The 12,744-nt window shown below is 32.0% G+C and overlaps 1 pseudogene; it reads left to right on the top strand.

Annotated features, from left to right (window-relative positions):
• Positions 1-557: 557 nt before the first annotated feature.
• Positions 558-1,396, top strand: LOC120148813 (annotated as a pseudogene).
• The last annotated feature ends 11,348 nt before the right edge of the window (positions 1,397-12,744 follow it).

Raw genomic sequence — 12,744 nt, 5'->3', positions numbered from 1 at the left:
TCAACTCGATCCGAGTCTGATCTGAAAAATATGTACCTTCACTCAACCCGAAACTGACCCACTTTTTTGAGATAAAATTCGAAGCCAAATTGAACCAACCTGAAATAATATATTTATAAAAAAATACTACTTTTATTTAATAAAAAAATAGAGATTTAATTGGAAAATAATATATAGAGGGTTATTTATGTTATTATCCCTAAATATATATAGTAACATTTATAGAGGGGTTATGTTCGGGTCGGATTGAGTTTGTGTCAGATATTTTTACCCTAAACTCGAACTCAACCAAAAAAAAATTAGCTGGATGGGCAATTCTCAATCAGACCCAAACATAATCCCTAAAAATTTGACATGACCAGACATAAACTTATTTTTTTTTTTTAAAAAATCCAATCCAATAAAATCGAATTATGTTGAAATCCATTAAAACTAGTGGAGTTTGGATCTAGTGTCCATCTCTACTGTTGTATTGGGTCCGTTGTTCGCCCATTAGGCCTGTTAGGCGCGTACACGAGACTATAATAGCCGAAACACACAAATTCAGTACTCTAAAACCCTAGTGAACAAATACAAAATCCTACACCAAAACCTCACACAAATCTCAAAGACAACAAGATGAGACCCTTAGACGAGAAAGAAACCATCGTGGTGTTGGAAAAACTGTTCAAATTCACCGGTAACAACTTGAAGAACATAGTCGAAAACCCATCTCACGAGGGCCCCGACAAAGACCCCGGCCGCTACTGCTTCCGACTCCACAAGAACAAAGTCTACTACGTCAGCAACTCGCTGGTGAAGTGAGCCACCAACGTCGCCAGACCCAAGCTGGCATCCACAGGAACCTGTATAGGCAGGTTCACCCACGGAGACAACTTCCATTTGACCGTCGAATGTTTGAACCTGTTGGCTGCGAACGCGAAGCACAAAGTTTGGCTAAAACCCACCTCGGAGATGTCGTTTCTTTACGCGAATCATGTTTTTGAAAGGTGGGTTAGGGAGGATAACGGAGAACATTGCGCCTGGTGATGGGGTCGTTGTTTTTTCCATGTCGGATTTGTCTTTGGGGTTTGGGATTGCTGCTAAGAGTACTCAAGATTGTAGGAAATTGGATCCTAATGCCATTGTTGTGCTTCACCAGGCTGATATTGGGGAGTATTTGAGGACGGAGAATCAAAGTGAGCAGCTAATTGAAGAGTGAATTGGGTATTTCTATCTGCTACTTATCGTTTTTGGTTTTGAGGTTGGATTTTACCATAACTTTGGGGAGCTTGGTTCAACCTGTACTCTGGGTTTTCTTATTATAAGTATTTTCTGCTTCTTTTGTTACCATTAATTTGGCATAAGCTTTTGTATTAGTCTAAATTTATGAGTGATAGAAATGAAAGTTTTTTATTCATTGTCATTGCAATTTGTCTGTTGATTTATCTTAGGTGAAAATATGAAAGATTCGAATTTCGATTTTGACAACATTATTTAACATTCTGCTTGGTATGATGATTTTCTTCTTGCCTGAAACATATAAATACCATGGGAATACATTTTTCAAAGCTATCTTGAGTTCCAGTTTGAATCCTTCGATGTCATTAGTAGTCTCATACAAGACTATGTTTTGATTTTTGTTTTTCAATTGTCTATATAAATCTTCAGTGATATAATTATATCTACAACCATATGCTGGATTCCTGTTAATGTAGTTTCAGATGAAGTATTTCTGGAGTTTTGGTTTGTTTTGCATGCTTTAATAAGATCTTGTTAAGATTACATTTCTTTGGTTCATTTATCCCTATAGTCCAATATGTGTAGCAGTTTTCCAATGGATTGGTTGCTGATAGATTTCTTCGATGATAGATTGAGCAATTTGTGTTTTCTTGTTTTGTTTGTGGATTTTCTCGTATTATAATAATGTTTGAGGTGTTTCAATATATATTTTGTCATGGTCCTATATTCATGTCATGTCCAATATTATCTTCTGTGAAATTATGAAAGATTTGACTAGGGATTTTCATAACTTTGTTTAAGTTTCAGCTTAATGGTAGTATAGTTTTCTTCTTGCTTCAAACATATGAAAACCATTAGTCAAGATTGGAAACTTTGATTGTGGGAATAAATTAATCCGAGTTATTCTGAGTTTTTGTATGAATCTTTTGACGTGCAGGTCGAATTTTCTGTGTTTTGGCTTTGGCATCAGAAGACGATGTTTTGATTTATGCTTTTCAATTTAGTCCATATGAATACAACCATAGGCAAGATCCATGTTAGTATAATTTCAGATGAAACTGTTATGGAGTTTTTTGTTTGTATTGCATGCTTTGTCATTCTGCATGATCTTATATACTAGCATTATTTAACATGATCTTATTAAGATTAGGTTTTCTGGGTTCATCTATCCCTGTACACAAATGTCAAATGCTTAACAGTGTTCCAATGGACCTCTTTGATAGTAGACTCAAGAATTCATGCATTCGTATTGTGTTCATGGACTTTTTCGTATCATAATCTTGTTAAAGGTGTCTTATATACTAGCATTATTTAACATGATCTTGTTAAGATTAGGTTTTCGGGGTTCATCTACTCATATATCAAATGTCAAACGCTTAGCAGTGTTCCAATGGATCTCTTTGATAGTAGACTTGGGAATTCGTGCATTTGTATTGTGTTCATGTACTTTTTCGTATAATAATCTTGTTAAGGTGCCTTATATACTAGCATTATTTAACATGATCTTGTTAAGATTAGGTTTTCTGGGTTCATCTACCCCTATACTCAAATGTCAAATGCTTAGCAGTGTTCCAATGGACCTCTTTGATAGTAGACTTGGGAATTCGTGCATTCGTATTGCGTTCATGTACTTTTTCATATCATAATCTTGTTAAAAGTGTCTTATAAGTGTGTGTTGGTATAACTTTGACATGTTCATGTATTTGTGCCTTGTCCGCTATTACCGATTCTATTCGACATGTTCATGCTCTGGTTCATATATTTGACACAAACGTAATATATATTCAGAATATTCCATGCTTAAAAGATGCAAAAGGAACACTATATTGCTTCATATGCATGCATGTTAATGTAGGTTGTCATTTTTGTGAATTCTTTTTATTTGATTGTCATTTCATGGAATGGTTTGCTTACAATGTAACTTTACAAATCAATTTCTTTTGTTAATTATTAATAGATGATGCATTTAATTCACTCGTGTCCAATAAATTATGAAATATATTGTACTGAAATAGAAGTGATAATTGGACATTTTATTAGACATGTCTAATTTTTTTTATAATGGTAATTAGTAAATAATGGTAATTAGTGATAATTGGACTGCAAAAAAGTAATAAAACCAACCTTAATTTTATCTTTATACTTGATATGACCAAAAACAATTGGTTGCCCTCTCGGTTTTAGGATTTCGTACTGACTAATCTGAACCGACTCACGTCGCGGACCTAGTTTTGATGGGTGAGTCTTCATGCGGGGATTTTTTTGTATTCATAAGACATTGAATTTGAGACCCGCTTAAGCGATAACAAGTTGTTTATCACTTGAATCAACCCCATTGATTTTTTAAAGACTCAGACAAAAATCGATGTCTACATTATTTTTATAACTTCATTCTTTCAAAAATATTGTTTTACCATTTTCGTTTATCAAGATCTTCTGAGAATAATCCTGCAGTTGAGGCCTTGGAAGAATACCTTTAGAAATAGGATCTTCGAAATCTAGCATCTCTCAAGAAGATATGATTATTTGATGAGTTCTGACGAGTTCCACATGATATATCAAAGCTAAAATCGATTGACAGTTGACTGCATCAATTAAGTTCATTTATATTGTGAGTCTACAAATAGCCATCATAGTCTTACATCTGACACTGACATTAAAAGTAATTATAAAACCTTTCTGTGGAAACAGAAGATCCAAATAAGGGAATAATCTTTCTCGTTTTACTAATCACTGACTGTGATTCTCTGTCCAAATTAAAAGAGATGATTCATCTATAACCGACGTAACCCATTTATTCTTATCAACAAATATATATAAATGAATTAGGTATTGATCCTACATTCCGAATGGCTTTAGTACCTTATTCTCAAAATCAATGTAAATGGCCTAATTCTATCTTATTTTATTCAGTTAGGCATAATCCTAGCACTAGGTTATAAATATAGCAAAGCATTCTTTATTTAACCTTTTGTTTTTAATTATATTCCTAACAATTAATTATAGAGATTATACCAAAAAATCCTCTCTCTAAATACTCTAAGAAAAAGTCCCAATTGATCTCCGCACAATACCAAATTGAAATATACCCAAAAACTTTTATGGACCCAATTAGTTTGTATCTCTTTTCTTTTTAACCTACAAGTTTGTGCAGAATAAGTTCATCTACATTAGAGACGGTCCATTATAATCATTTACTAATAAAATATTTAGTGCACTAATAATATATAATACTATTAATATAAACAGCTTGATATCGCTTAAGTAAGTTTCGAGTTCGAGTTTTTGTGTATGCAAAAAAATCTCTATGGGAGACTTACCCACCAAAGTTGGGTGTAAAACTGAGGTCGGTCTAGATTAGTCAAGACGAAACCTTGAAAACCGGATGGACAACAAAAAAATATTATTAGTAAATCAGACGATATTGTTTTATTAAAATATTTTAAAAGTATATATCTATTTCTTTTATTTTTAATTAAGTGGTAAAATATAATTTATGCATTTATAGAATAGCAATGGCTCAAATATAAATCTATATATTTTATGTTAGAATGTGATGGATACTTCACTTTAAGAGAGAATTTCATTTTGGTAAATAAATTTGTATAAACAACGATCACTATCTATATGAGTGGAATCCAGTTGCTTATTATTACTTAGAAAATTAGATCAATTCTTGTCATGGTAACAACCTGGATTAGGGTGGCTTAATGAGTTGAGCAGCTCATAAGCAGTTCGAACACAATTCGATCAAAATTTAGTAAAAGTTTAATTTAGGTTAATTCGAGTTTGACTTGATACCTTAACTAGTTGAGTCGAGCAAAGTCTAACTCGACTTGATAAGTTCACGAGCAGTTCATTAATTTTTTTTATATAAATTTTAGCAGGCATCTTTAAAAAATCTTTTCATGCAAAAAAAAAATAATACTAATTTACCAATAGATAACAAAAAAGTTGATAAATTACTAATCTATTAATTTTCTACTAAACAATAAAAAATATTAAATTATTAATTAATATTTTACTACACTTAAAAATTAAACCCTATTTAATACTTTAATGCAATTTTAGATTGTTTTTTTGGAGTTTAGACTATGAAATTACTTCATACAATCTTTTGATATTTTTTTGGTTAAATTTATTAATTTATATTTATATTAAGCTCTATATAGTATTAGTCGATTTTACCTATAGCTAAGAAAGTAAGGTAAAAAATTTCGATGAGCTTAACGAGCAATAAGCTTAACGAACAATAAGTCGAGCAACAAGTATTTTTAACGAGCACAAGTCAAGAAAAATTTTAATGAGCTTAACGAGCAATGAGTCGAATCGAGCAACAAATTTTTTTAACTAACACGAGTTGAACACTACCCAATTCGCGATCAACTCGCTCGATAAGCACCCCTAGCCTGGACCCTTAGCTTAAAAAATATGAGTATTTATGTTTATATTTATATAGCACATGAACCCATCAAATGACATCAGTCGTTAAATGGGATGTTGTTATCTCTAAAGATTATGGGTTTGAGCAGCCATGTCTGCAGAGTGTATATACATTATCAATGATTAAGAAATATTATGAATGAATAAAATATTACCTCGTAATCACTCTAGAATAGAGTATAATTTATGTGTTAATAATGTACTATAATAGAGAATAATACAAGTGAATGAAACAATATTATCTCATTATTTTTTAAAAAATAAACACATATAAAAACCGCATATCAATAAAAGCTATATTTATATATTTCGAAGAGAACATTAAACATTGAATAATAACATATTCTTTCATTTCAGAAATGTTAAAGTAATTAACGTAGAAAGATTCTAGAATTTATACGTATTTATATTTGGCATAATATCAAAATTAGCCCCCAACGTTTATCAAAATGATCATTTTGCCTCCTATTATATTTTTTGGGAACATTTTGGCCCCTAACATTTGATAGAATAATCACTTTGTCTCTTATTTTAGCAATCAACGTTTCATTTTAGGTTAAAAAATCAACTATTTTGGAGCGTTAATTGTGTGTCTATCGAAACGATTTTTCGAAAAGGGAAAAATGGGGGTCTCGTTTCGATTTTTTTTGATAATCTACTAACGATAAAATGTGGTTCGAGGAGTCACCATTAATATTTGATTAGGGTGTGATTGGGCACCCAAAAAATATTTCTCATTTTAAAAACATTCGCTTTAACTAAAACAACAAATTTGCGGTATGCGTTACCAAAATTCGAGTTCAGGAGCCGGTTATGTGTTGGGAAAGATTAGCACCACTACAACGCCCTAAATCGGTACCTAGGCAATTAATTAGTTGTCTTTGCAATGAAATTTACAAGTTCGAGTCTAATTTAAATTAAGATCCCCAACAAGTAATACTCTTTGAATTTTTGGACGAAACATGATAATATTTTAATTATTTCTATCGAGAAGAATCGATCTCTCATACCTTAAAGAATTCGAGTCTTATTCCAATCGAAATAAAGAAATAATAAAATTACATTATAGAGTTCATTATTAATTCAAAATAACAACACCCAAAATAATTTTAATAGAGAAAATAATAATAATATCTAATTATTTCCAATCGAGAATAAATGACATTTTATGCCTTAAAACAATCATTTATTACTCCAATTGAAATGAAGAGATATTACTATTTTGTCTTAAAATTCAATATCGATTCGAGTGAAAACGATAATATCGAATTATTTCCATTCTAGAATAAATGACCTTTCATGTCTTAAAGCAATCATTTATTACTCCAACTGAAATGAAAAGATATTACTATTCTCTATATCGATTCGAGTGTTATTATTTTGAAAACCCATTGGAAAAGACATGCAAAAATAAAGCAAATTAAAAACATATATCAAACAAGTATAATTAATTATTTATTTTACCAATATTTAATGAGAATAAGGATGCTCAATTATTTAAACAACTCGAGACGAGATCTTAGATTCGATCTAACAGTCTTTTCTCGATGAATTTAATTAAAAAAAACATGATCTTTTTCCCAATCCTCGAATTCTAAAATGAATTTGATTTAATTCGTGCCACTAAATGGGATTGTAACACCCCTAACCCATACCCGACCCATATACGAATCCAAGGTGTCACATTGACTTTTCAAGACATTGATTCATAACAAATAAAGAAAATTTTAACTTTTATTCATATTAACAAGGTGAAACTCTTTAATTTAAAATAAAATATAAACTCACATTCATACTTAATAAAAGTCTTTCATAATTAACATAAATACAAAAGGATTAGTTTACAAAAATAGATCAAAGCATTTCAAATTAAACGTGTAATACATGCCAACAATTTACAGGAAACCTACATTCAATTTGTCTTGATCTGATCTTCAAGAGAATATGCTATCCTCAACAAACTTCAACCTTCAGATTTCTTCAAACCTACGCGTGAGAAATTCACACGCTAAGTTGATGGCTTAGTGAGGCAAATACGAGAGAACACTAAACTTTATAAACAAAATCTTTATCTATTTGATAAAAACATTTCATAAAGGCTTCCAAATTGTTTTCCATAACAAGGATATATAGTTGTATACATTATTCGTTTTATAACATTGTTTTCAAATGCCCAACGTATACTACTAAGAACTGTAGGTATTTGAGTACATTGAGGTTGTGCACTAATGTTGTCACCACAGCTCGTATAAATTGCACCGAAGTGCCACATAATTGTCCTGAAGGACCACATAGGTTTGTCCCGAAGGACCACATAGGTTTGTCCCGAAGGACCACATAGGTTTTGTCCCAAAGGACCACATAATTTTGTCCCGAAGGACCACATAGAACCCTCGACTCTTGTCATACCAACTATACCTCTAATCCTTATACATATACCTTGGGCTTTAACCACATAATTATTTGTCATTCATTATTCGAAGTATCTCTTATTCAAATAGGCACTTTAACATTGAGAATTTTTGTATATACATTTCATAATCATCACACATAATCATTACACAAATCTTAAATAATATAACTTGAATAAAATATTGTAGAAATATAAAAATAAAGAATTGAAAGGTTTTCGATCGAAAACATTGAGGTTGGCTTATCGTAAGCCGCCCTCAATTCTAATACAAAACAAATAAGTTACACTCACATTTGCCTCACTGAATTCCTCAACGAATCCTTAACAATTTTGATCAATAACTTATAATGTAGAGTTGACCGGAATTTGACTTTGATCAACGTCTATACAAGAATAATCGAAAATAACTATTGGAATTTGAATCACTTTTAAACAATCATAATAAATTAAGCTAAAAGATATACTTAATTTAACATTTCATGCTCAATAGTATCGCCACTCCCACTATAGTACCGATACTTCCCTTCTATGGTATTGATACCCCCCTTTGGTACCAATACCATTTCGACATACTGGAATTTCAACTTGAAAATGGTATCGATACCTTACTCTTGGTATCGATACTCCCCTTTCAGTATCGGTACCTCCCTCAAGCAGTACCGATACTGATCCTTGAATTCCAATTGATTTAGCCTTGAAGTATCGGTATTGTTCTTACAGTACCGATACCCTTGCCAAGAATTTACCAGTTCCATTTCGAATTTTAACCAAAACTTAACTAATCTCTTACTTTTACCTCCTTTTATACCTTTAAAACTCAACTTCATTCAACAAAACCAACTTGTCTCCATTTACTACTCCTAAACATACAAAATCTCACTAAAACTCTTACATCTCAAAATCATACCTTTAAAACTCTTTAGTTAGATCATTGACAAGTCAAATTTATCAATAACACTCCAAAAACTACACTATATCAATAATTCATTTCAAAACTCATTTTACAAATTCATTTCTAATTCACTCATTTTGTTGTTTTAATCCTTTAAAAGCTTTCCTTAAGCTTACATAACCCTTACGAGGAAGAAGACAAGAAATGGTTTATAGATTTTTCTCCCATAATCCACGTGCTTATCCCTTAAAAACAAGAGATAAAAATCTTTCATTGAGAAAATACCATACTACCCGTCTTAAAAACAATTATTAATATCAAGTCCTAACTAAAATTATACAATAAATCCTTGAATTTTTCAAACTATTCTAATTAAACTACTGAGTTTTAAATTCTTACATTTTGGTCACTGACCCGATGATTGGGATGTTACAGGGATAAACTTTTATTTTAAAATTATCAAAAGTAACTTTCTTATACGTTAGGACAATCACTTTACGACAATATAAGAATGAATGATATTACCCTTAGTTAATTTATTTCGATTCGAGTCAAGAGATGCTTATGAGGATATCATGCAAAATTGATCAAGGACTAAAATGAACTAACATGCAAATAAACATGCAAATAAACAAGCAAAAATTAAAATAAAATAAAATGAAAATTGGACTAAAATATAAACAATCAATCTATCATGTCAAAATAAAAATAAAAATAAAGTATAAGAGTGACTAAAATGAGCTTTTTTATTATTGAATGCTAAATTTACAATGAATAAAAATAAATAAAACATGGGGACTAAATTAAAAATAAACTAAAATTGTATGAACAAATTAAAATAAATAAAAAGACATATTCTGGTTCGAAATACAAACATGTAGAAACAACAGAGGCTATTTCCTAAATATTCATTTTTTTCCTAGCCTAAAATATACATTCGAAATAAAAAAGAGGAAATTACTAAATTGATCAATAAGTATTAAAAGAATTAAATCATCATTACACATGACTAAAATGTAAAACAAGCTAAACATACAGGGATTAAAACGTAAATAACCCTAAAAATATATAACATTAAAAAAGTGGGTAAATTACAAAAATAATCCTTACAGGTGACTCACATGCAAAAACACACTAAAGTTAAGGGGACTAAATATCAATTAAACCAAAAATGTATAACATGCACAAGAAATGGGTAAATTACAAAATCGATCCATACAAGAGACTATTATGCAAAAACGCGACTAAACTTGGAGGACCTAAACGTGATTCCCCTCGAAACTTTTCCTATATATATAATCTTTTTGTTTTTTTTTCATTTGAAACTGATTTCTGAAAAAAAACCCTCTATCTCCTCTTTCTTCTTCCTTCGGCCAGTCCCTCACCGGTCACCTTACCTCGCCTCCGACCGCCACACACGATGGCAGGAGCTCTCAAACCAACCTAAAATAGCGTAAAAGTTTAAATCTACACCCTTAGACACCTGTCATAGGCTAAAATTACCTAAAAAGAACCCTAAACTACATGAAAAACCCCGATGACCTCTCGACTACCCACTCTCTGCGACCTCAAAAACTAACTAAAACCAAAACTAAAGACTCCCAAAAGCTCCGATCTACCCTTCGAGACCCATATCTGACTCCTCCTCCTCAGGTAAACTACTCAACCTCTTTGTTTTTTTTATTATGTAAACACTTGCTTATTTTATTTTCTTTGTTTCGAAAACTATAAAAAAACCAAAATATACCTTGAGCTTTTTATTTTATTTTATTGCTTTCTTCCCCTCCAAAAATATTGTGAGAGTTTACAACATAGGTTCGGGGTTTTTATAACCCATTTTTACAGATTTTCTTCTCTTTTCTGATATGAAATCATTACAAAATGTGATGTTTGCGTGTGTGTTTTTTTGGTTTGAGTTGGAGTGTTGATTTAGGATTTCTGACAATTCAGTGCTTGGTTGGTGGCAGCGACGGTGGCAGACGACTGGCGGTGATGAGTGGTAGCTGAGATGACCCTTGGTGTGATCTGGACCGTTGGATGGGTCCAGATCGTACGGCTGAGAGGGTGCGGTTGAGATGGGTTAGGGTGAAATTCTTTTCGTTGGATCGTTTCCACTGCTGTAAGTGAGCTGTGCTGGGTAGGGGGTTCAAAAACCTAGCTGTTGTTAGGCCTGGGTGATGGGCTAGGTCCGGGTCTATTGTAATCTGGGCTGGGGTTTAGGCCTCTTGCTTGGGTCTTTACCCAATTGTAATTTGGGTCTGCTTTATTTGTCCCAACTTTGATTTGTAATAGGGCATGTACAAAAATAAAAATAATAATATTAATAATACTGATAATAGTAATAATAATGATAACGATAACGATAACGAAAATAATAATAATAATAATAATAATAATAATAATAATAATAATAATAATAATAATAATAATAATACGAGACAAAAATGAGTATCGACAGCTGCCCCTCTTTGCCCATTCTTGTGTCAACAAGAATATGGAAAAGATGAAGAGATAATGAGTTTTCGTCTAGTCAACTCCATGTTTTGAAATCTGATTAGGGATTTGCTTCACTTTTCCTTCAGGGTAAATCAGATCGAGAAATATTGACTCATTCCACTTTTCTTCAGGGAAGATTGAATCGAGGTAGACTTGTTCTACTATTACTCATGGAAGATCAAATCTTGAAAGAGAAGGATATGTTCTGCTTCTTCTTGAGGGAAAATCAGATCTAGGACATTGATTTATTCCACTATTATTTAGGAACATTGAATCAAGGCAGACTTGTTCCACTATTACTCAGGGAAGATAAAATCTTGAAAGAAAGGGATCCATTATGCTTCTTCTTGAGGGAAAATTAGATATGGGGACGCTGATTCATTCCACTGTTCTTCAAGGAAGATTGAATCGAGGTAGACTTGATCCGCCGTTACTTAGGGAAGATCAAATCTCAAAAGAGAGGGACATGTTCTGCTTTTCTTAAGGGAAAATTAGATTTGGGGACGTTGATTCATTCCATTATTCTAAAGGGAATATTGAATCGAGGCAAACAATCTTTTATTGTCTTCAAGAATATTAAATCTTAAATTTAAACATTAACCCTTGTTAGTATGTGTTTGAGAATTTGAAAACATCATACCTGAAAGTCTTGGGAGGATAATCTTTGGAAAATGATTTATCTTGTGGGAGATTGTCTTGCCGCCACCAAAAATGGAAATCTGAATTGGTTACTTTTATGTTGAGTTTTTACATCTGCATCCTTTCCTTTTGGAGAACCTGTAAGTACTCAATTGTATTTATCATTTTCATGCATTTTATGTCAGGATCCTATTTATGCCTAAAATGTGTGCAATGGTGCATTTTTAGGGTATTTTCTTTTCAATCGAGAACTCTCTTTCATCGAAAGCCTTGTAACTCAATCGAATCTTGGGCATGAAAAATCAACAACAGTTCAACCTGACTGACAACTCTGGTTGGACACTCTCTGGTTGAACATGACTCTGATTCTCTTTACTCTTGAACCCAGGTACTACTCACGACCAACTACTTGATCGGTAACAAACCTCTTGGATTATCCCACCTTGTTGAGCTTTTACGTGTAGCCTAAGGCTTTAACTTTTTGTAGCCTATCATCATGTAAGCCCCTTGCTAAAGCCCTTTTTATCTTCAGAATACCTGCATCTTTCCAAAACATTTTGTACAATAATACACAATGATCTCATGCTTCCAAGTTAATCTACATGTTTTTATTTTCAATTAGGATGATTGCAACATGATT

This window comes from Hibiscus syriacus, unplaced genomic scaffold (assembly GCF_006381635.1).
Source record: "Hibiscus syriacus cultivar Baekdansim isolate YM2019G1 unplaced genomic scaffold, ASM638163v2 tig00110987_pilon, whole genome shotgun sequence".
Lineage (NCBI taxonomy): Eukaryota > Viridiplantae > Streptophyta > Magnoliopsida > Malvales > Malvaceae > Hibiscus > Hibiscus syriacus.
The sequence above is the reverse complement of the archived record's forward strand: the minus strand, read 5'-3'. Positions and strand labels throughout refer to the sequence as shown.